The sequence below is a fragment of the Haliaeetus albicilla genome, chromosome 11, assembly GCF_947461875.1.
Source record: "Haliaeetus albicilla chromosome 11, bHalAlb1.1, whole genome shotgun sequence".
NCBI classification, from domain to species: domain Eukaryota; kingdom Metazoa; phylum Chordata; class Aves; order Accipitriformes; family Accipitridae; genus Haliaeetus; species Haliaeetus albicilla.
Window position 1 is genome coordinate 4,633,071 of NC_091493.1, and position 23,017 is coordinate 4,656,087.

The 23,017-nt window shown below is 38.9% G+C and overlaps 1 protein-coding gene across 7 annotated transcripts in view; it reads left to right on the plus strand.

Moving 5' to 3' along the window:
- The window catches only part of PCDH15 (protocadherin related 15), a 710,734-nt gene that overhangs the window by 128,609 nt on the left and 559,108 nt on the right, over positions 1 to 23,017 (plus strand). The window contains exon 1 of one of the 7 annotated variants that reach the window (XM_069795894.1): positions 3,559 to 3,620. The exons of the other annotated variants lie outside the window; for them this stretch is intronic. The gene's annotated coding sequence lies outside the window, so the exon portion shown is untranslated. Of the gene's footprint in view, positions 1 to 3,558; positions 3,621 to 23,017 lie in introns of those variants that run through there. 7 annotated transcript variants of the gene reach the window in all.

Genomic DNA, 23,017 nt, shown 5'->3' on the forward strand with positions numbered 1-23,017 from the left:
TGTCCTGTCAACCCCTCAGGAAACGGCAATGAAAGCTTGTACTTCATAGCCTTTCATATTCGGCAGATTGAACATTTCTTACACATGGTCACCCGTGATTACCACCTATGGTTACTAGTGAAATTCCAAACACTGCTGTTTTCCTTATTATTCCTCTGTAGTCGGTATGCATTATTGCTCTCCACTTATACATCCCCCAGACTCCGTCACGTGTGGGAAGTGCAGAGCCTGGAGGAGGGACGTGAGAGCAGAAGGGCTTCTCGCTGTCAGCAGTGCCCGGAGACCACAGGAAGATTCCAGTATTTAGGTTACACAAAACAGTTGATCAGCAAGCCAGCCAGCTTTTGATAAAAGATTTTTTTCATGCTAATATTTCATGAGCCATTGCTTTTATGCCCTCTATTTCATAGTAGGAGTTTGCAAGCTTGAGATTTGAAATAAATAGCAATTTTTAAAAAATGTGATTCAAAGAAAATGTCCTTCCTTAAGGCTCTGAAAAGCTACAGGAGGGATAGGTCCCACAGCCCATACTATCAAGAGTAGAACATAACTGTTTACATTTTGTTCAGCAACTGGGAAATTCTGGAAGGGGCTGTGTGGATGAGTGGAGGTGTATATGCATATGTGGATTTTATCATGTCTGATAATTTTTAGTCCTTTAAGGACCTTAGAACTGGGTTGGTGTTGAATTCTTGTAGAGCAGAAAAATAGCAGAGGAAAACAGAACTTTTTCATTATTTTGCCTTCTGTTAGGTTATTCCTTGTGGTGAGGTTGTTCAGGAAGTGCTTAGCCAGAGCTGTTACTGATGTCTTTGATACTAACTCTGCTTCTTTCTTTATTGAGTGGTCAACCTTTGTTTCAGCCTCCTTTGTATCTTTTTTTACTAATAGGTCTTTTAAACATTATACAGTGTCACACAAAAAGAAGAGAGACATTTTGGCAGCTTTAGCCCTGTCTAATGTCACTTGCGCTTAGTTTTGAAGGAAGACAGGCTTCATGGTAGGAAAAAAACATCAAAGCTAACAGTCCTGCAGTGGTACTGACACCTGGTTTTGTGACAAAGTTAGAGTCAAGCCTTAGTTTTAGCTTGTCAATGCTCCCAGTGTGTTGTACAGTGACAACGGAACTATATTGGAAATGAGAGGTATGTGACCACTAGAAGCAAAGAAAGAGATGAAAAGAAGCATCAGTAGAGTTAAATCATATTTAAACTTACAATTCAGGTTGATAGTGCATAGAGAAATACCCCAGAGGAGAACCCCCAGAGTGGGTATTTGTATGCATAATACAAAACAGGAGCTTTGTTAGCCTGATGCAAGGAGAAAGATACACAAAATGTGCGTGGTCTGTAGCTAATAAGGCAGATTTTAACACGATAGTAGGAAATTGGAGTCATATTTAAGTGATTAGAATTGCATGAATAATTTCTGTGTTGCATAAAGTGGTAAATAAGTAAAATCTCCAAATGCAAACTGCTGTGAAAATGTGTATAGACACCTGTTGTTCCAGGTGCCTAAAATGGTTTAACCATTGAATGTCTTAATAACCTTATCATTGCTATTGTTTGCAGAGGTCTCAGTTAGGATCAAGAGCACTAAATCAAAAGCCAGGATACTCTAAGAACAGGTGATTGGCTTTTCAGATGAGCATGACTTAGGAAACGGAACACTAATTAGACAATCCAGTGCATTTCTCCAAGGAAACCTTCAGAAACCTTTCTGAAAACCTTCAGAAAACAGGCACTTTTAAAATGTCCCTTTGTATAACTCAGTTCAGAAACCTGGTTGCAGTTGTAGATCTTGAGACTATAAAAATTAGACACCAAGCTTTTGAAAACATAACCAGCAATTGCATTTTGGTTTTGTTCAAGGACATCTTTGTATATGTGTGATCAGTGGGGTGGTGGTGGTGCAGATTTCAGTTAACAGCTGGAAAGAGGAGGAGAAGAATTGAAGGGAGAAAAGACCTCTGATTTCTGTTATTGGGAAGAAATACCAGCTATGTATCAGACAAGATTTATTAAAGCTGCTATGAAACAGAGTTACTGTTTTGAAGAGAATAACTAATTTCTGACTTGTCTTTTGTATTGTCTTGTGCAAGTTGCATGTGGTTTAGATAGATCCTCTCTGAGCAGCGAGATGGACGGAATGACCTCCCAACACCTCTTTTGTAATATGATAGACTGTTGCTGGTGTGAGGAGTGGTAGAATGGCACGTGAAGATATAACTGCCTTGATGATGAAAATTTATGACAGTTGAGCATAAATGGATTTGAATCTCAGAATACACAATAAAATAGGGAGCAGGTAGTTATTCAGAAATCCAGACAGCGTAGCCCTTGCGTCCCCAGGATGATCATCATTTGCCTGTGCTCTGAGTGGGGATGTAATTCAGAGCTAATGGATCCTTGATCTTTAAGCTTGCGTACCCGCATGCACTGCCATACACTACAGCAAATCTGAACGTAATCTAGCTACACTAGGTTTACACTGTGCTTGAACTAGTCAGGAAAAAATATGTATGGATTTAGCTTAAATTTTTGTCAGCTCAGGTGTTCTGAGGGTGTTATAGACGCAGGACAAAAGAAAATTATTTTATAGGAGGAAAAGCCACAGGAGGTATAGCGCCTTTATTCACATTGGTGAGAGAAAGAAGAGGTTACTTCTGGATTCTTTGTAAAGATTGTTGCTTGAGTCTCCTTCCAAGGCTTTGGCTACTTGAAGTCATCCCAACAGGGAAGGGTTAGGTCACACAGGCCAGGAGAAGACTGAATGTTAAATGCAGTCCAACAGTTAGGGACACCTCTGCATTTGATCACCTAAAATTTGCAACTTGGTAAAAGCATCTCTGTGAGGGTTGGGTAGGTACTTTCCCTGGTGTGGAGGAACCCTGCCATAAGTGGGAGAAATCAAGAGTTGTTTTCAGAACAAGAGGCCCAAAGTTCCTATGTTCCCCTTTCCTGTCTATGAAATACAGAGAGATGGAAATACTTAAATGCAGTTGTTAGGATGTTTTAAAAGGAAGCTGGTACCAGGACCTCCTAATAGCTTCTATAGTCCAGTACACAGGTGGATAAAAAGATCCTTTAGCAATAGTATAATTTTCAATTTAATTGTAAGACCTATTTATCTTTTGCATACATTTACTTACAACTCTGCTATAGAATTGATTTACTGTGTTCCTTTTCTGCTTACCATCCTGACTGACACCCAGGTCTGCCTTGCAAACATGCAAAGACAAAAATGTTTCCTAGCAGCTCTTGAAGGAAAACAATTTTAGATCAAATGTTTTACTAAAATATCCTGCATAGCTAAACATATTATTAGGTTAGGGGAAACCTAGGACTGGAAAAGAAATAATACTGTCATTAGTTGAAGAATTTTTGTTGTTAAACAGTCTCAGTGTTTCAAAGTTTCTCACACACATCCTTATAGAAGATGGGTGAATGGTAAAAAGTGCTGTGAAATACCACAAAGGGCATGTGTTACAATAGTACCAGTAACTAAGTTTTAAAAGTGTGTTTTATTTCATTTTAGATGTGAGAAACTGAGGAGAGGAAACTGTAGAAGGTTTATGTGAGTGAAATACCTTCAGTGAAGGAGAACCTGCATTTGGCACAGTATGTTGTCCTTTTTTTTTTTTTTATTTTCCCTATAAAGAGTAGATAAAAATATTTTGAATTATCATAATTCAAAATGAGTGAAAGTAGACTTCAAATTAATGAAGTAAATTTATTATTTCAGATCCTAATCAGTAAACCTTTTACATACAATTCATCATCTTATACTTATTCATGGTTAACAATTGCAGTGACTTTAATTTAAAATGATAAACGGAAGTTGAGATTTGATATTTAGGATACACAAGTTTTAGAGACTGAGATTATCACTGATTTTTGTGCAAATGTATATAAGCATTGGGAATTCACCAAGAAGTTTTGTTATTTCTGGTTTTGGGTATTTCAGTAATGATTGGGAAAATACATAAACACTCCAGCTGCGTTTCATGTCAGATATTTTCCAATAAAGATGTCAAATAAATGGTTTTGAATAACTTCAATATATATTGAAACAACAGGTATAAAGTCAATGAATGTGAGAAGCAACTGGAAATCGGGAAAAAATATAGTGAAGTAATTTCAAGGAAAAAAAAACGGCAGAGGAACATGCCAGCACTGATAATATGCATACTGATGATCATTAAAATAATGAACTGTGCTTCTGTTTTCAGGGTTCATTAAAAACATCTTGAGTATAGAGCCTCTGTCATACTTTTCTTGAGAAACATTGCTGACACATCAGTGCTCTATTTTGCAGGGCTATACTCCTGTACCCTTACAATCTGTTGGCAGTGGCAAGGTTTCTCAGGGAGCTGCTCGTATATGCCACCCTTCACCCTCTGCGAATGGCAGTGCGTGATGGAATTTAATCTCCACATGCTCTCAGATTTCTTTATCTGCAGCACACATGGTTCCAAAGGCTCCAAATGGGCTACTCTAAATAATCAACTTGTTAAAATAAAACAAACGGACTCCAGTGAAGAGTCAGACGTTGATGCTAGCATCATCCTGGTATGCACTCACTTTGACTTTGGAAAAAATGAGCTAAAAAAAAAAAAAAGGAGATGTATTTCTATCTAATACACCCAAATTCTTCCATGTCTTGCACCTCAAACACAAAAGAGACTAGAAATGTCAAACAAATGACCTGACAATTAGCAGTGTTTGGTCAGTTTCCGAGGTAGGGTGAGCTGTCAGGTGGGCCAGTGGATGTCCTTCAAGGTACCGGTGTTGCTGATAAAACAGTAAGTGCGGTGTCCTGTCCTAGGGCTTAAGTGTCATTGTGTGTTGTGCCTCATACTTGTCTCACATATTTTAAAGTGAGATGCCCAAATCAATGCTGCTCTTCTCTCACATATCTGGGATTTTTACATGATACTGCTTATTATCTGCAATATATATCCAGCTAACAACTTCATTCAGTGGAGGGACCCTGTCTTGTAACTACAGCTGCTTGTAACCCCTGTTTTCACAGGGCAGAAGTATGCTATGTCAGTTGTGAAGTTCCTGCACTTGCTGGTGGGGCTTCTCATCTACATCCCTCTTTTTTTTTTTCCCTCCAATTCCTAAACAATTGTTTATACATCTAGCATGTGATATACCATACTTTTATACTTTTATCTGATGTTTTGAAGAGTATATCCAGAACATCTGGTATATCCTGGTTTTGTATTAGCTGTAGTAGAGGAGAACAGTATTTGTACTCCCAAGGTTGGCATAGGCAAATGGCAGCATATGGTGTGTGAGCAGTTTCTGTGAAGAGTGACTTTCTGTAAACGAAACCATGAATCTTTCACACCTATGGACACACACTAAATGCCAGGTATTGAGTGTTCTTGTTGGTGTTCACTAATCTGCATGTGTAGCCACCTGTGTTATTTTCTCATGGGATTTCATTTTGATTTCCAGCAATTTTAGTTCATCAGATCTCTTTCCTTGTAGGATTTTGGATTCCTTGAAATGAGCATATTTGAACACTGTGCACTCTCTGCTGTGTTTGAGGGCTGGGTGCCTTTCTTTTTGGTCAGTAAACTTTACCAAGGTTTAGTTGTCCACTGTCCAATCATTTTCTCTGAGAAATTTGATTCTGTTTGTCATTGAGGTTTCTAAAATTTCTGATATCAATTATTTGCTCTTTAGCTTTATATTCGCTGTGTTTGTACTTTGTGCTTATATCTTCTGTTTGAATCATTATTGATATGTTTCCTTTTTTTTCCGGCATCAAGAACATTATTTGGAGCAAATTTCCTTGACAGAGTATATTCTCATACTTAGCCACTTTGCCTGAATTAAAAGGAAATACTGGAAATAGCAAATTCTTTAGAACAAGCCTCTCTAAAGATACAATTCCCAAATCCCAGCCTCCAGTCACTCATATCTGTAACTCCTCTGCTTCTGTTAGACTAGAGAAAGCAAAGCAGAAAGATTGGACACAAAGAACAAAGTATTCCTGGATTTTGTTTTTTCTTCCTTTGTTTTGTTTTACTTTCATCTAAAAATATAAATGTCTTCCTTTTATGTGGGTTGTATTCATGGCAGCTGAGGACCTTAGTTAGTTCAGACTTATGCCAAAGGGATCAAATCAAGTTCTATGTGGAGGGGACAAGAATTTCTTTAGGTCAGAGATGAAAATCTGTTTGTAACCTGCAGTCTAAGAACAGGAAGAAAAGTTTCTAGACATCCGTGAGGACTACCACCTCAAAAGCATATTCAGTATAAGGAAAGACTTCAAGGACTTGAAAAGGAGATTTATCAGTTTAAAAAAAACCAAAGAAGTGGTATTTTTGTTGTTGGAAAATTTTGATCTCCAAAGCAAATCAAAGAGAAACAAACTTCAGCCCTGTACATCCAGAGAAAGCAAGGTGAGCAATGGATAAGTTGGAAGTGGGTGGAGGTAAATGTAATTCGAAATGCCCAAAGCACAAGACATTCCATAGACGATTCTGTCTATCTGTAGACCTACTGTATTTGGACTTCAGAAAGTACTTGTTACGTTCTCACATGGGGAGTTACTAATAAAACTACAAAAGGTATTGATTGAGTATTGTTCAGGGAGTAGGAAGCTGGCTGGAGCAGCGATAGCAGCGGTGTGATAGGAACTGAACTTCCAGAGGTTGTTTGCAAATAGAGAAAATAGTCCATTAACTGTGGAAGTTATATGCAGGTCATCACAGAAGTGAACTTTTACAAACAGCCTTTCAGGAGGGGCTGGGGAAAGCATAGGCACAGAAAATGTTCTTGTGTTTTAATATATAGCTTGATAAAATTAGGAAGTGTTTAGCTGATGACTGTTGAGTAGTGGCAGGGGACTGCACAGGGAGTCCTGGGAGGTCTATTCCAATCCTTTATTCCCTGCCTGTCCACTTTGGGATGATGCATTGGCTGTTCCTGTTTACAGGCACTTGGCAGTCTTTTACGCTCTGTCACACACAGTGCCTTACCCTGAGAACAGCAGGAAAAATGGAGGGATGATGTTCTCATTGTGCTGAACTGGAAATATATTTAAAAGGTAACAACTCTTTTGATTAACAAAAAAAAAAAAAAAAAGGCAAAAAAACCCCACCAACCACCTCACAAGAAAAGAAACATATTACATTTAGAATACGCTTTTCCCTGTATCCAAATAGGCTTTTTTTCATTTCAGGAACAATTTGATTCAGAGAACACAGAACTTCCAAAAACATGAAGACAATGTAGGCCTGAACTCAATTTCCATGGAAGTTAATGGAAAAATTTCTGGGAACATTTTGTCAGATCCTAGAAAAGTGAAAATGATAAGATAAAATAGGGCAGCTCAGTAATCCCACTGGGGGAAGATTATAATCTCTGTAAAGATAAGGGTATTCATTTTCACTTACATTTGTTTTATGAAATGCATTGAATCTGTTTCTTACTTGGTGTCACATGTGATAGTCAGATATACTGGGGAAGAGCAAGAGCTTCACATAGCTGTCGATAGAGTTCAGAAAATTCATATGTATTCTGTTTTAAGAAAAATGACTCATAGATTATTTTTTCCGTTTCTAGAAATATCAGAGAATAGAAAAGTGGCATACTTCAATATTTTGTGTACATACTGAACCGTATTTTTAGGCAGCAATAGAAGAACTGTATTATGGACTCACTGTGTGCCAAAGTTATGTATAGTTGTAAGATGTATGGCTTTCCTCAGTATGACATTTTTCCCCTCAGTATCAGCCAAATGCCAGTATCTCTTCCTATCAAAAGGTCATTCTTCATATACAGAGGTGCGAGATGGAGCTTAGGGTAGAGAAGATTAAGCAGCTTTGTCTTCTATTGTCCTCCAAACCAGAAAACACGGAGCTGCAGCCTGTCCTTTCGAGTTGTGTTCTCTACAGAGGTGTGCAGCCATTCACAGCAGTAGTGGGCATGGCTTCCTTCTGTTACTGAGGTCCTGTTTTTAGCCACCCATTTGGAGTAGAAGATGTAATTGCTTGTAGGTTAGTTCATTTCAAAACCTCAACACATGACCTCTTGTTTTTCAGTCAGTTGCTTTTTCTAAAAGCATTCACATTAATCTGACCCTTCTCCAGGGTTTGGTTCATGTCAATACGATTTGCACTTGATCTCCCTCTTTTGCCTTGCTAGGAGCCAGCTCCTAATCTTTTGTTATATGACTCACTCTACAAAGCTCTGAATACTTTTGCTTGTCCTTTGCTGCACTTGCAAAGTCTTTGCAATGTTCTTTTGATCATTGTTGTTTTTAGTAGGCTAAAATATTATGTTATTGACACATATTCTTCTGCTGCGAGAAGTCATATGTGCGAGTCATTTCAGAAAACTAGAGACTCCAACTAGGCGTACGCAGTGAGACGCTATTTTCTCTCCATTTATCTTTGCTATTTGACACTAAATTTATAATGGAGATTTTGTTCCTGCTTCTACTGTTTAACTGCAGTACAGTTAAATTGGGGAAGGATTTTCTTTTGTCTTTCATGTGTTAACAGCTCTGAGAAGATTTAAAGGGAAGTTTTCCCTTGCACAGTTGTGCTTATTCATGTCTTTATATTATCATTGTTATGGTTTTCCATTCTGTATCTTTTATTTGCTCTTTGGTGTGGTCTCTAGCCCACTCCCTGCAAAGATCACTTGTTTTTACTGTTACGGAGTTTCTTATAGAAGTAGGTATTTGTAAATTGTCTCTTTATACGGTCCTAACCTTTACTCATGTCTGGGATTCAAGGGTTACGTTCTTTTGCTCCCCAGTAGATTTCTCATGAGAATTTTTGCAAGTCACTGTGTTTGATGTAATGTTGCTTTAGACTTACTTAAACTTTAAATTCTTGTGTTATGATGCTAGGCCTTCAGATTATTTTTCATGTGATACATAGAATCATAGAATGGTTTGGGTTGGAAGGGACCTTAAAGGTCATCTAGTTCCAACTCCATTGCCATGGGCAGGGACACCTTCCACTAGACCAGGTTGCTCAAAGCCCCATCCAGCCTGGCCTCGAACACTTCCAGGGATGGGGCATCCACAGCCTCTCTGGGGAACCTATTCCAGTGCCTCACCACCCTCACAGTAAAGAACTTCTTCCTTATATCTAATCTACATTTACCCTCTCTCAATTTAAAGCCATTACCCCATGTCCCACCGCTACATGCCCTTGTAAAAAGTCCCTCCCCATCTTTCCTGTAGGCCCCCTTTAGGAACTGGAAGGCTACTATAAGGTCTTCTCAGAGCTTTCTCTTCTCCAGGCTGGACAACCTCAACTCTCTCAGCCTGTCCTTATGGGGGGGTGCTCCAGCCCTCTGATCATTTTTGTGGCCCTCCTCTGGACTCCCTCCAACAGGGCTGTGTCATTTTTTATGATAGGGGCCCCAGAGCTGAATGCAGTACTCCAGGTGGGGTCTCATAAGAGATGGAGTAGAGGGGGAGATTCACCTCTCTCAGCCTGCTGGTCATGCTTCTTTTGATGCAGCCCAGGATGCCATTGGCTTTCTGGGCTGCAAATGCACTTTGCTGGGTCATGTTGAGTTTCTCTTCAAGCAACACTCCTGAGTTCTCCGAAGAGCTGCTCTCAACCCACTCATTGCCCAGCCTGTATTTGTGTTTGGGATTGCCTCAGCCCACGTGCAGGACCTTGCACTTGACCTTGTCGAACTTCATGACGTTCACATGGGCTCACCAATCAAACCTGTCAAGGTCTTTCTGGATGGCATTGCTTCCTTCCAGCATGTTGACCACACCACGCAGCCTGGTGTCATTGGCAAACTTGCTGAGGGTGCACTCAATCCCACTGCCAATGTCACCGACAAAGATGTTAAACAGCACCAGTCCCAGCACCAACCCCTGAGGAATGCCACTCATCACTGGTCACCACTTAGACATTGAGCCATTGACTGCAACTCTTTCAGTGTGACCATCCAGCAAATTCCTTATCCACCAAGTGGTCCATCTGTCAAATCCATGTCTCTCCAATTTAGAGACAAGGATGTTGTGCAGGACAGTGTCAAACGCTTTGCACAAGTCCGGGTAGATGATGTCCATTGGTCTTACCTTATCCACCAATGCTGTAACCCCGTCATAGAAGGCCACCAAATTTGTCAGGCTCGATTTGCCCTTAGTGAAGCCATGTTGGTTGTCACCAATCACCTCCTTATTTTTCCATGTGCCCTGTCATAGTTTCCAGGAGAATCCACTCCATGATCTTGCCAGGCACAGAGGTGAGACTGACTGGCCTGTAGTTCCACAGGTCTTCCTTTTTTCCCTGTATGAAAAATATGTATTCAGTAAGGCATAAAATTACTCAAAGAAGGTCGGTTATAGAGTGTGTTGGCCTGGGATGTTAGATGAGTTTCACATTATAAAATTTGAAATAGCATATGTAAAGACTATATTTAATAATGTGTACTATCATACACTTTAAAGTCATTGGGGGATTTGTAGGAATTGAGGCACTCTAATACAAAGTTGATTTTCTCTGAAGGGAAAAGATGTAGTCCGTGTTATATCATGTCTTTTATTTCTTCATTATTTACATGAGCAATGGCAGTCTTTTACCTAGAGGAAGAAGGTATTTGGTAAAGGTACTTCATAAAGTTTGTGAGTTCTGGTTATGTGGTATGCCTTTTATTTATGATAGAGATCAGATTAGCTACCTCCCTTTGAATCTTTCTTTTTTATGATTGTGTCTCCATTAATCACATTCTTTTGGGGAGAGGTGAAAATTACTTCTTAGAGTGACTGTCCCTTGAAGGTAGTAGTTATAAACAACCTACTCAGCTTGTTTTCCTCAGTTATGGGAGTTACCTTGTCTTTTTCTCATTGACTGTCTGCAATTAAAACCAAAATGGACAGCTGAGAGCTGTATTTGCAGGTCAGGAAAATGAACTGCCTCCCCTGGGGACACTGTGGGTTTAGTTGGATAGTAACTGCTATCAAGGTTATTAAAGATTAGAGGGGTTTTGTATAACTGAATTTTGCAGTTTATGGCAACACATATGCCAGCAGTGGGTTGTGCCTACTTTGCTGAATTGTAGACTGTTTGCTTAATTTCATATGTCTGAAGTTTATAAAGGTTGTGAAATGTATTGCTATTTTATTAAAAAAATATATAGACTGAGAAAATGGCAAAAGGAAAATAAACTTGACTCCTGTTCAGCTTTTGCCTCCTCTCAGGACCTTTATCTTACCCATGTGCTTGGATTTTTAGAGCCGGATAAATAGAGAAGTTTCTCTTACTGCCTTAATGTCCTCACTCTGTGTGCCCTCTATGACTGTTCCCTTACAGGATGTTGTTGGAAAATACCTAGGCCAAAGTCATATTCTTTTCTTCCTTCTCTGGAGCGAGTGTTTTCATATAGAAAATGAGGCTGAGATGGTTTGATACTTTATTTTGTAAGAAAAGGCAAGTAAACAGTCAGTTTCCAGTACCATGATCCGCTGTTACAGAATAGAGGAACCCAACTGATAAGAATTTATTATAGAAAGGACATTTAAGCTGGCTCATTAGGATAAGTCTAAACTACATGAAAGCATGTGTTTCGTAGCAGTTGACTCAGCTTCAGAATCCTTTTGGAAGACCCCTGTGTGCTAGCATTCATGCAAAGCTATGTAATAATTTAAGGACAAAAGTATTTAGATTAGTTTCACAAAACCAGTCTTCACAGAAAGCAAGTTCTCTGAAGAAAGCTGTTCTATTATGCACTTAAGTATCTATGACATTAATCATTATGTCATTAATATTATGACAATAGTTTTTATCATCATTTCATCTTTTTTAATCTCTGTGCTGCAAGATGCAAAAATTAAAAACAATCTGTTAGACTCACTGTTTTCTAGTATATCTTCAGAGATGGTTGATTTTTATATGATATGCAGAATTCAGTTCTGTCAATTAATTAATACCAGATTTGTGAGCAAGTTTAGTTGTCTTCTCATTCTCGGTTTATCACACAGTGTCGTGTTTCTCCATGTTGCAATTCTTTTTAGTTTAGGCCCTTGCCTTTTCCTACTCTGTCAGGTGTTCTCAGTGGAAGATTAAAATTGTGGTTTGCTTTCTGTTGACTGGACAGTGTGAACTTGTTATCTTTGGGTCCTCCAGCTGCCATTGTGGTATTAGTTGGGTTGAATTACCCTGGCATTAGCTGTGGTATCCTTACACAGTTGTAGCTTTTGTATTTGAAGGATATGGGAGGGCTGAAAGAGAAGGGTTAAGTAACTGCTGTTCTGCCTGACTCCCTATCTGTGTGGTCGAACGACATGGCTAGAGAAAGTCTGTACATCTGTCTTGAGCTCCTCACAGGGCAAATGGGGCATTTTTAGTGAGCATGGATCTTCTCCTGACTGATGGTAATTAAGTGGCAGATGGGTTTGTTTATGGGCTTAAAAATGGTTAAATAAAAGCACAGTGTTAAAAGGGTGATGTTATCAAGGACAAAGAGTTTATAAAATTTAACAGATGTGGGGTTTAATTGTGTGGCACCAGCTTAGAGCTTTACTGGAGGACATTTGTAGATAATACTAAGGCAAATGAGTGTATGCATTGTAAGCATATGGGTGTAGAGATAAGGCTCGATTTGCATATTTCTTTCATTTTAGTTTCCTTGTTTTCAAAAGTTGCATCTGAGGACAAGAGCAACACTGCTTTTGTATCGGCTAAGTTACTTGCCATTTGCTTTTAAAGTTTTTTCATAGAAATAGAAAACCTGTTTGAGGGATGGAATGACTATTTAAGCAATTGCATTTACAATGACGGTTTTCAGTAGAGATGTGACTGTAGCTGAGTGAAAAATCACATCCGAGTCTGGCTGCTTCCTTTTGATAGAGCACTGTTCCTTGCAGCAGGGTGCAGTTGTCTGCAACATGCAACTCCAGTTTCCCAGTCTACATCCTCCTTATCTTACTAAGCTTGTAAGCATTCTTGGATGACCACTCTGTGCAAATTGGCTGCTCACTATCTGGTGTCCTTTGCTCCTGTGTACGTGTCTCAGCAGAAGCAGTGCATGGAGACCCTCAGACTTCAACGCTAAGTCCTCTGGGCTGTGTAGTGGCCAAGGGCCCAACTCCTTTCTATGCCTTCAAACCAGCTTCCTTTCAAATCAGAGCATTTCCAGCATAGTCAACCCCCGCCAGTTGCTTCTCTTGCCCTTCCTCTTGACTGCTTATCCTTTCTCTTTACTATCAGCCAGTTTCCTCAGGACCCACATAGTTCACACGTATCTTAGTATATTTATTTCCTGGCCATCCAAGAGGAAAATGGAATTTTTCTTTGAAATCAGTGCAGATCCTGCCTTGGGTACAGGAAGAAGACAACAGATCAGACTTTGCGTAATCCACAGTGCAGGATAGGTCAGGACCGTGCAGTGTAAGGCTGCCGTGGAGTGAGGCTGTCAGTTAGCTAAGGAGACAAACACAGACCAGTTCCCAGACGAGATGGAGTAGGCATGTAGGCTCCATGAGGAACAAAAATATTGTTACTCCTCACAAATCCTAAGCATTAAATGTGTGTCTGACTGTAGAGCTTAAATTGTTCTCATACTATGTTTAAATAGCTTGTTTCCTAAATGCATAGCAAGTGCTGTCCTCTGGGAGAGGAAACCAACAAATGGGTGAGTTGCTTTCATAAAAAGTTCTCGGTCTTCATGTTCGATGCAGATCAAAAGCCTCCATGCAATGTTGCTCAATTTAAAAGGATGACAAAAGAGATGAGGAATAACAAAGTTTTGCTCCAAATTGTGTTCCAGAATTATCCAGATACTTTCATTTACTTCTCTTTGAACAGTGCCTCCAAATGTGAAAAGGGATTTTATAGCTGATGCAAATAAAAAAGGGAGAAGGAAACAAAGCATGAATGTGCTGGATAGCATGAAAGGCCTTGTCCTTGACATTGTTGCAATTGATAGAAGACAAAAGTAAGATGCTAACAAAGGTGGGTCGCAGTTATGCTGGGAGTAACATGAAGGAAGAGTGTGAAATTAAGCTGTAACTGTGAGCTGAGCTATTTGAAGTGGTACCTCTCAGAGACTGACACCCCACTGCAGGGGAAGAAGTACTTAAGAGAGTGTGGATTAAAAAGGAAAAAAAAAAGTAATCTGTACTGTGTAGATGAAGTATACGTTGTTGCGCTATTACACGTGCTCTTCTGAAGATATACATATGTAACAAAGCTTACAGAGTACGCCAGGAAAAAGAAAGATTTACTACCAATTTAATATGACATATGGCCACCTGTCACTTCTCTGAAAATTTACACGTTAGTTAACGGATAAAACTGTCATACTTAGCTTTTAACATTAAAAGCATGGTCTTTAGGAAAAGAGCATACTCTCACAAATTGCAGACAGTCTAAGAATAAGATCTCAAGATTTTATGTGATTTGGCATATATAGTAAGTTGAGTTGTCTAATAAAGCGTAGCAATTCATCATCTACTTTGGAAGTCTGAAGTTTAGTAGGTAGTCATATAGTATGTCTTTTGGTGTCTAGACTACCTCAGGAAAAAAAAATCATGGATTTTGGAGGGGCAAGGGGATTATGGCTTGATTTATTTGGCAACAAAATTGACTATAAAACTGCTTTTACTATGCTCAGGGGACCAAGGCATAGAGATGTCATATTGAGTAATAACATCAGGATAATATCAAGGTCTTTGGTCATCTCACTGATTTCACACAGGCGAAGCCACAGATATAAAACACTTGATACCGGAGGAATAGGACATTTCATGTGGATAATAAACACCTAGGAAAATTAATGATCTGTCTGGCTAAAAAGATAAGCCCTGAGTCACAGTAAGTGAGAGCACTGGAGGGAGAGCCAGCTACATGCATTTAACTGTTTTAGTGCTGTCCAAAGTATCACTTATCAGGTAAAATGTGGTTTGTGCGTAATATATTCCTATGTAAGAGCCAGTGCTGCACCAAAGGAATGCCCTGCAGTCTGCTGAGTGCTGCCTAATTGCCATAGTTAATGAAAAAAGTGCATTTGTTATAAGCATCCCTTTTCCCTAGTACACATTTTAATGCCAAAGTTAGAAATGAGGTTTTTATAACCGCTGGTACCTAGCGGCATGTGTCCAAACCCATCTGTGGTCAGTAATACACTGAGAACCTACTTACAAAGTGATCAGTAATTGAGGTTCCCTAATTTTTGTTCGGCTCCACGGTGAGGGGTGCAGGATTTTACGGCAGAGTCACGGTGAGGTTGAGCTTGTCTGGAGCCATGGGCACTCAGACCCTGGCAGATCAAACCCTCGTTACCCCACTCGTGCTGTGTTGGAAGTGTGCAGCATTTGGACGCACCACCCCTTAGGATGTAGTGCCAGCAGAACCCATCGTTGTTACTGCCACTAATAAATTTAAAAGAGACTTTAACAAAATCTATCCTAAAGAAAAAGGCAATTCAGATTGTGGTTTCACTCAGCTGGGTTTGTTTCTTGTTTGGTTTGGTTGGGTTTTTTTATTTTTTTGACATTCTTTGCTGCCCTGCTTTGCAGCAGATCTTAGCTCATGGTTTTATGCGGGCTCTCCCCATGTCCAGTGGGATTGTATTCAGCGAAGCATTCAAATGTACACTTAACTGCAAGCACACACTAGAATCCTGCTAAAGACAGAACTGAATGAACTAATAAGCACATGGTAGAGTAGGGAGGACACGGAGTGTGTGCCCTGAGCACTGTTAAATATCCGCTCAAGTAATCTGCTAACCTGACAGGATATTTTACAGTATAAACTGAACTAAGTGTGAGGTGGAGAAAGGGCAGTTTGCAAGTCTTGCCAGAAAATGTGTAGTTTTTTCTCCTATGCAAAGAAGATTATATTAGCACTATAGGACACAACGCGCACAGGAGAAAAACAGAACAAACTTCTCTGTGGGTACAAAGCATACTGCAGGCAAGCAGCTTTAAATGGTATGTTTTTTCAAGCAGATATGTCAACTTCTTTGATCCTCATATGCAAAGTGCAGAAAATGAAACACTGAGGTTGGAGGGAAGAGAAAGGAGAGGGAAAGTGGCAGACACTGGGCTTGGCATGTGATCAGCAAAACACAGTGTGAAGGAGATAGATCACTGCTCCTTTTGCACTGCAGATCCATGGCACTTGAGTAAGATGTGGAAGTAACGCAAATATTTAGCTGTTACACCATGGCTTTTTCCTCCTATTCCTTACGGCAACCAAAATTCGTTTAAATGGCTTTAAATGGCCTTGTAGTAGACGTGGGTATGTCTTCTCCAGTAAAAAGTTTAGATTCATTTTAAAAGAGAAAAAAAATCCATAAGCAGTTACAAACAACCTCCTGAGGCTTGGAGTGAATCAGTGAATAATGAACCAATCCTAGGGAGATAGGGCCAAAGTATGGACCCAGCAGAGGAGAGGGAAGATGACAGAACTGGTGTGCATGCACACTCTCCCTGAACATGAAATGTATACAGATTCCTACCCTCATTAAAAATAAAAAGGGTTGAACCAAACTTTAATGTCACGTGGGTGGGGAGAATGCCATAAGCAGAGATTTTTCAGATCCAAACACAATTTTATCTTAGTAGGTAGGAAGTTTTGGAAGAAAAAAGCAAAAGATAACAAGAGTCGGTGTAGAAATGCAACCTGTACTCACTGTCAATTGCACTCTAATTTATGGCATGTATTTTACCAGAAATGTGTGAATTTAGATTTTAAGAAAAGTTTCTATGAGGTTTGTCCATTCTGATATTCCTAATACTGCATTCTGTAGAAGGCAAAGTTGTAAACTACTCCAATATTTGCATTTTTAATACCTCATTACATTTTATGAGTTACAGTTAATGCTTTCACATTTTTTATCGTTTTATTTGGTCTGTACATGCATAGCTGTAACGGCAAAATTGCAATCTACAGCTGTTGTCTCACAGAGAAACTTTTCAAGAATAGCCAGTAACTGTTATCCCAAACCTCTAATTATAAAATTTATATCAAATTGCTAGCAAATATGTGTACCATATAAATGATAGATTGTGGTGGGGTGTGAATACAAACAAGTGATGAAAACACCAATGCATCTTGTCAATAGACTGTTTTAAAAGGAAATATTTATAATCAAGCACACATGCATACATATAAAAGTGAAAATTTTCACAAAATTTAGTAGTACGGAAGTATTCCATTGTCAAGGGATCAGAGAAAATTAGAATTCCCAGAGGAAGTGGAGATGCGCTGCTGTGATTAAGTATTTGTGCCTGACAAATGCAGTACAAAGCTGCATGCAGTGCTTCTTAGATGTGTATTCCTTATTGTGCTGCACCTTTTCTGCACAACCTGTGTATGCATTGCAGTGTTAGTTTATAAAACAGAAGAAGAAAAAAATCTGTTGTCTTTATACATGGTTTTGAGGAAGTTTTAGTATATAAGGGCTTGAACCGAACTCTCAAAGATTGTTTAAGAAAGAAAATAGTAGACTGGGCGAATCAGGAAGATATGTAGTAACCAGGGAGGGAAAGGCAATTTATGATCCAGAGAGACCTCCGTTGGTAGAAGAAAAAAGTAAAACACAGATAGAGCTCTGGCAAATTTCCACTCTAGGAACAGCAAATAAGATGGCTTTTGGACAAGAAAAGAGAAATAAGATAGTCTCCCCTATCAAATAAAGCAATCTATTGCTAGCTGGTTTCCACTGGCTTTAACAAGGGAGCAAACTCAAAACCAAACAGACTTACCAAAAAATTCAAGGACATAAGAGGAGGAGGATGTAGGATGCTCATATTTAGTCAAGACAAGTCAGTCAGTCAGTCATGCTGCATGTATGTGAACTCAGTTGGAGGGGTACATGCGAGTTCCTGATCTGCTTCTCTTGGCAAGTAACCAGATTTAGCAATTGGATATTTTTTCTTTATTTTGTTAAGTGCCAGATCACGGTAAATCATTTTTCACTGTAGAGATTTGCTTTCAAAAAATGTATAAATGCTAATTGGCCTTAGAGTTTACTGAAGTACTTGAAGATGGACTATTGAGAGTGATTTACTAGATTTGCTGGAGTAATTCAAATTCCAGCAATGCTCTTCAAAAGTTTCTGTAGTGCATAATCTGCTATTGTTTCATTTATTTGTATTCTTCTAGAAAACCTTTGGTGATTTTTGAGATCATTCAGCTCCTTCGTTAATTGGGGAGGAAAAAAGCTTTTGCCATTAGCATTTGATTAATTTTGCAGCAATATAGAAGATGAAGCAAAAAGAATTACATTATTGTGTAGAACTATAAAAGAGAGCACCCATTTCTTCTATAGCTTTCCATGGAGCATGGTAAAAGGGTTGAATCATAATACCAGGAAAAAAAAAAGGCTTCCCTCTGTAAAGCTGTATGTACATAACATTTTCTTATCTCTTGATTTGACTGTGACTCCTGAAACAGCATTTTCAGAAGTAACCGTGTCTCAATAGTATATGTGGTTTAGGTTGTTAGATCTAAGATTACATGATGGAATAAAGACCTAATTTTTCTTAAATGCCTACTACAGCAATAATTAAATATACTGTATAGATAAAATTTCAGTTGTGTCCCAAGGCTCCATTCTTTAGTGCTTTTAATGCCAAACATAACTAGAACAAGGAGATGGGATTTCTTTTCTAGCTGTGACGAGGTGAAACGGCTGAAGGATGAAGCCGGTTGGTGTAGTCTGTGCTTTCAGACTTGGACCTTTCCTAAGCAACATAGATTTCCTCCTTGCAAACTTCTTGTCACCACAGTGGTAGTGGGTAATAACTGCTTTAAAAAAGATAGTATGTTTTTCAGGTCGCTTTAAAAGTTAAATGAGATGCATTCATTATGTTATGGTTTACAAATTTAAGAACTAAAGCCATATTCTCTTCAAACTAAGCCTTTTTGTTGTGCTAGGTGTATACTTCCTTGTATATCTATGAATTCAATTTTCACCCAGTTTTCTATTTTTTTAAAAAAAAAGAAAATAAAGATTAAGAGTCACTTAAAATTACATGCAAAGAAATGAACTGTAAATCTTTGATATTACAGTGAATGAAGAAGATTACCAAATGGCCAGCTTAGACAATTTTTATAAAGCTATATTTACGTGGTTGTTGCAGAGACTGCAACTGCCAGCAGAAGGATTCTGAAATGCTCATTTGTTTCTTTAGACTGAAAGTAATGCTTTACATAGGATGGTTGAGTTCTCCAAGAAATTCCTGCAGTTAGCAAGGTCAATGAGACCTTTCCAGTTGAGAAAAGAAGGAATCTTCAGTGCGTCTGGACAGTATATTCAGGAAAATGCAGTTCCCTCTGCTTAAAATTTGTCAGATTTCGAAGTGCTTTGAATCTGAAAGGGAGTAGCTACATCTTCAGCTGGTTTAAATCACTGAATAGGCACTCAACTCAGTCCAGCTTTCTTAATTTTATGTTAGGTAACCTTTGCAATTCCTTATATTATAGTAATTTAGTTCCGGAGGAAAATTGTGTTTTAATAGACCAGGTAGAGAATAATCAATTGCTCGCTAGTCTGCCTTGGACTCACTGTATTAGAGTAGGGATAACCTACTGGGCCACAGAGCAATAGAGGTTATCTAATGTTTTCTGCTGTTTATTATCCATTAGCAGTCACAGGTTAGGGTCAGTAGTGTACAAACACAGATCTGAGAAACTCAGAAGAGTTTACAGTCTAAGACCAGAGATGAGAAGTGAATTCAAGAAACTTCAGGATGGTGTTCATTGCTGTGATAGGCAGCAGTCTCAGCAGCCAGCACCTGCCTGACGGTATTTGCAGACTCCCTGACAATGGAGATTTTTAGGAGGGTTTTGATCTCTCTGACTCTATACTAAATATCACTGTGAAGAAGCTTATATTGCCAAATTGTTCATGATATATTTACCTTCCAGTGTCTTCAGTTTTCAGGTCTGGCAGAAGCTTTCATGAAACTTGAGTTAATTTCAAATACATTATTTCTAATTTGGTACTATAGAGTCAGTATTAATACTTCATGTGCTACATGATAAAGGTCTTTAGTTACCACAATTTGACTGATGGTATGCACATGTTAGGCAGAGATGCAGCTAGGCGAATAACTTTCTGCTTCTCAGAGACTATATTAATTTCCAGTAGGTAGTATTTTCAATATTTATGTCTCTGCAGAAATAAATCATACCACTTTATTCGGCAGAACCTCAGTGTGAAGTCAATCTCACAAACAGCAGCAGCAAAACAAATGCATCATCCATAGAGACGCCAAGCAATGGAAGCAACAGCAAAACTGCACAGCTTTAGACAGAATCCAGCCCTGAGATTAAATGGGTTTCTGCAATGTGTAAATGTTGCCCTAGATTTTTGTTAGTCAAGTCCTTGGGATTTTTCTTTCCTCCCATGATTTCATTAGACGCTCTGATTCCAATAAAGAGTATTTTGTTTCACTCACACAGACACTCAGTGAGTGTGCCATACTTCATTTCAACAGAAAAACCAGTATTTTGTTTGGGTGTGTTAGGCTTGCATACATGATTAGCTTGAGCTAAAGCTACATGTACAGTCAAACACAGTTCCCAGTTCTAAAGTTTATTAAACTGGATTTACAATGCTATAATCTTGAGAAATCATTTCTGATCCTCACTGAGCATACAGCTGTATTATCTTGTAGAGGTGTGTGATTACAGCCTGCACAGGCAAGCTTTTATGCTTCTCACTGAATAACCTGCAACCGTATGAAGTTCAGGCAGGCTGAACTTAAAGACTGCTGTTACAGCTGTATTGGCCTTATGGTCAACAGCAGCAAATTCAAACCTACTACCAACATCTACCTGCATTGTGAATTTTAGTGCAGACATCCTAAAATAGCAGTAAGGTTGGATCCTAATTGCGGATACATAAGCAGGCTGGGATCCTTTCCTTGTGGTAGGACCTTATCTATGCTGTTGGACTGTCAGAGACAGGTAATTGCTGGGGTGTTCAGGTCTTACCCAGAACCCCAGCAGAATGGGGCATTTGTTTCTGTTGTTACTTCGAGAGGGACTCGGTTACTTTCCAGGCCATTTTGAGGAATGATACGCATCACTTGGTGCCTTACTGGCAGAAAGAACTGGTTACATTACTGGCAATGACCTTCACGTACAAGAACATCTAACTTGCACCTCCTTTAAAATATGCCTTTGGATCGTCTAAAAAAAAGCTAGTGTGTGTCAAGCAAAGAACCTACAGTGAAGAGATTAACCAGGAGAGGTGAAGCAGTCCCTGTCAGGCGCAGCATGTTTTTCTTCCAAATGTCACCCTTATGCTGTAGTGCAGGGTGGGGTTATGCTTGTTTTCTGCTGTTCTCTAAGTAAAGGCTGAAACATCCTATCTAGACTTATTAGTTCAGTCAAGATAAAGTTGCCCATCAGTGGAAATGTTTCTTTGCTTCCTGCATCCAGGCAGGGTTTCTCCTGCAATTTTGGCGTTGTCTTTCAAGTCAAAAGTTCTTCATTCCTAATGTATATCTCAGTTTGTATGTCTGCTTATTCCAGCATTCATATGATTATTCCCAGCATGTTTCCACAAAACAAACTGGTTTACTGAAAGCTAGCATTTCTGCAGTTAGCTATAATAAAGGGAGTTTTGCTTCGGCTTGCCACAGGATTACTTCAAGCAATCTCAGAATTCTTTTTGTATTGTTTAGATATTTATTTTAAAATAATAGACCCACTTCCAGTAAGTTGACTTACTGTTTTCTCTAACAGTGAGTTAGAATTTCACTAACAGACTGCCTTTTCCTCTTCTCTAATTGACATGTGTTTAAATTAAAAACTGGATTCATTCTTGTTAACAGCATTTCAAAGATATGCATATACACTATGATTATACAAGCAGTAATGTACAGCATTTTTAATTGTCTAGAAAACTGAAATTCCAGTCTTTCAAAACAGATAAAACCCTTGAAAACATGAACCATAAAGGTTTAGAAACAAGAACATAAAGCAATAAAAATGTATAATTAAATAAACAGCACTTGTAGAATAATTTCATATTTGAGCCAGGGTATCATAATTTTTAAAGACTGGTGAGCTTTGATCCTAGAAGGCGTTTTGCATACACTAAGTAAATCTTTCCCTCTTATTTAGGAAATACTGGGACTTGCTCTGCATGAGATGTCCAAGCATGTAATTGAGCTGTAGTCACTTCCCCATGTTTTCCAGGTCAGGGGCCTGAGCCCCCCAGGCTTCCTGGGCTTCTGATGGAGTGAAATAAGATCTTTCAGAGCATTGTTCAAAGTGGGAGCCTGACTTACATTAGGGTGGGATTAGTGTTAGCGGCTGAAAAGCAGTGGGACAAGATAATTTAGATGGAGATTCTTCAACATATTTTTATTGTGATGTAGGGATTGAGGATGGTAATTCCTCTTGCCATCACTTTGTGGTGTCTCCATTCCTCAAGGTGGTTGGAGCAGCTGAGTACCTACTGATGATGATGAGGAGGAGGAGATATTGTGTAGAGTATGACTTGCATAATGTGTACCATAAGCACGAAGGCCTTTTAATGTGCTGGGTGAGCTCTTACATAGGAAAGAAGGCGAGGAGCACTGCTGGGCTTCAAGAAGAGCAGGGCAGATATCTCTGGTGTCTGTCAGACAGCAGGACATTAAATAAAGCACCTTGCTGCTTTTTTCAGTGGTGCTTGGATTTCTCAGGTGGCATATAATCTGTGTAAAATGTTGCACAGGGCATACATAGATTATTCAAGAGAGATGTGTCTCTGCTTTTGAAATGTTATAAACTGATTAATCTGAAAAAGTGATACTTAGGATTTTTTGAGTGCCGTGGTTGTAATCACAATCTTTGTAATTATATGAAGTACAGAAAAAACCCCCATAGCTCTGTGTTAGTGAATTAAAGTTTAAAACTGCAATGCTCAAAGAATCAAGTCTCGAAGTGCAAAACTCCCATAAGAAGTTAGAAGCAGAACTGAAATTATAGAAGGTCAGAGGCAATGCAATCTCTTGCAGTTTTTTCTACACGTCATTTACTTTCCTTGATATATAGTCTATGCTTTCA